The sequence below is a fragment of the Octopus sinensis genome, linkage group LG24, assembly GCF_006345805.1.
Source record: "Octopus sinensis linkage group LG24, ASM634580v1, whole genome shotgun sequence".
NCBI lineage: Eukaryota > Metazoa > Mollusca > Cephalopoda > Octopoda > Octopodidae > Octopus > Octopus sinensis.
In genome coordinates this window covers 1,961,500-1,963,999 of record NC_043020.1, presented here as the reverse complement: position 1 = coordinate 1,963,999, position 2,500 = coordinate 1,961,500, and the positions used below count along the sequence as shown (strand labels likewise).

At 34.8% G+C, this 2,500-nt stretch overlaps 1 long non-coding RNA gene across 1 annotated transcript in view; it reads left to right on the top strand.

Moving 5' to 3' along the window:
- LOC118767745 overlaps positions 1–2,500 on the top strand; it is an 11,636-nt gene that overhangs the window by 2,722 nt on the left and 6,414 nt on the right. The window contains exon 2 of the long non-coding RNA XR_005003655.1: positions 1,046–1,051. This is a non-coding gene — a long non-coding RNA (uncharacterized LOC118767745). The remainder of the gene's footprint in view (positions 1–1,045; positions 1,052–2,500) is intronic.

The following is a 2,500-nucleotide window of genomic DNA, read 5'->3' as shown; positions in this document are numbered from 1 at the left end:
TATCTATCTATCTGTCTATCTATATATATATAGATAGATATATTATGTATAGATTATATATTATGTATGTGTATATGCAATGTATGTATGTAATGTATGTATTTATGTATGTATGTGTGAATTCCATTTTTGTCATCTTTGCTTTTAACGCTAAAATCTTTAGAGATCTATATACCACACACACTTAAGAATGTTCTTCATAAATTTTTACATTGTTTAAGTCGATTTGTTATGTGAGAACAACACAAACAGAATTTTCATTGTTACAAACGACACCGAAACAAAAAAACAAAACAAATAACAATAAATAAACAAAATGACTATGCTCTTCAGTAAAAAAAACAGAAGACCGAACGAAGAACGAAGAACGTGGCAGTGATTGGAGAATATTTTTAGACAAAAGAAACTGGAAGAAGAATGGTGTATCATTAGTTATAGCATGGCTCTTCTAATTTCATTCATTGATTTTTTTTTTCGACATCTTTTAAATTTCCTAATAAGATTTAAACCTCATTATTTGTGAAGTACCGTGATTATATATGAAGAAAAAGTAGAAATATTTCATACAATATGAGGTATGAATTGGTATGAAGTGGTATGATGGTATACTAAAAAAGACTTTAAAAAACATTTTTATATCTCTTTTGAGACTAATAGAAAACTCTGTTGTTTATTTCTACAATGTCTCTAATTCATTCTTCTTTTTCCACTCTCCCTCCTGGATACACACACTCACACACTCACATATATACACATATATATATATATACATATACATACTCTCTCTCTCTTTCTCCCTCTCTATATATATATATGTGTAGATATATATCAATATCGATATATTATATATATCCATATTTTCTGTGCATGTACGTATATATATGTATATGTATGTGTATGTATGTATGTATGTATATATATATATATATATATATATATATGCAGAACCATTTGCATCCACCAAGCTATACATATATAGTTTGTTCTCGGGGACATTCAGCGTGACACATAGTGTGACCGTAGAAACAGGAAGAAAGAGTGAGAGAAAGTTGTGGCGAAAGTGTACAGCAGGGTTCGCCACCACCTCCTGCCAGAGCTACGAGGAGCTTTAGATGTTTTCGCTCAATAAACAATTCACAACGCCCGGTCTGGGAATCGAATCCGTGATCCTACGATCGCGAGTCCACTGCCCTAACCACTAGGCCACTGCGCTTCCACACTAAACAGTTTGTAATAGACTGCTGGCGTTCTTTATTCAATGCATTGCACTGTACTGAATGAACAACTGTTCGTTTCTAGTGATTGTTTACTGAAAGTTTCGACGTTAAAAGTGACTGTTTTCAAAAGTCGCCTTCAACGGCGCAACCTCTGATGTAACAGCGGCAAAATATTATACATTAACTATGTATATTCTTACATATGTATGCAAGCATGTATGTATGTATGTGTGCATGTATGCATATATGCATATATGTATATATGTATATGTGTGTGTATGTGTGTGTATAATTATATACATACATACAAAAATATATGTATGTAGATATATATATATACATATGTTTGTATGTATGTATATCTATATATAAATATATATATATATATATATATATATATATATATATATATATATATATATATATAACACACACACATACCACACACACATATATATACATATATAATATGCATACAAGGCGGCGAGCTGGCAGAAACGTTAGCACGCCGTGCGAAATGCTTAGCAGTATTTCGTCTGCCGCTGCGTTCTGAGTTCAAAAGGCAGTATGTTATATATCTCAGAGCCCCAATAATTACGGGTATAAACCTAAACCCGTAATCTGGATAGAGTAACTGCAAATTTCTCAATAGTTCGGCGTATGTATGTATGTACATACGTACACAGACATACACACGATTATAAAGCATGGATATAATTCAGTACTAAACAGATGTTATTGTGGCACTCCGTCGGTTGCGACGACGAGGATTCCAGTTGATCCGATCAACGGAACAGCCTGCTCGTGAAATTAACGTGTAAGTGGCTGAGCACTCTACATGCAAGCATGTATGTATGTGTGTATGCATGTATATCTATTTTTTTACTGACCACAAGGGGCTAAACACAGAAGACAAACAAGGACAGACAAACGGATTAAGTCGATTATATCGACCCCAGTGCGTAACTGGTACTTAATTTATAGACCCCGAAAGGATGAAAGGCAAAGTTGACCATGGCAGAATTTGAACTCAGAACGTAGCGGTAGCCGAAATACCTATTTCTTTACTACCCACAAGGGGCTAAACACAGAGGGGACAAACAAGGACAGACAAACGGATTAAGTCGATTACATAGACCCCAGTGCGTAACTGGTACTTAATTTATCGACCCCGAAAGGATGAAAGGCAAAGTCGACCTCGGCGGAATTTGAACTCAGAACGTAACGGTAGACGAAATACCGCTAAGCATTTCGCTGGGCGTGCTAACGACTCTGCCAGCTCG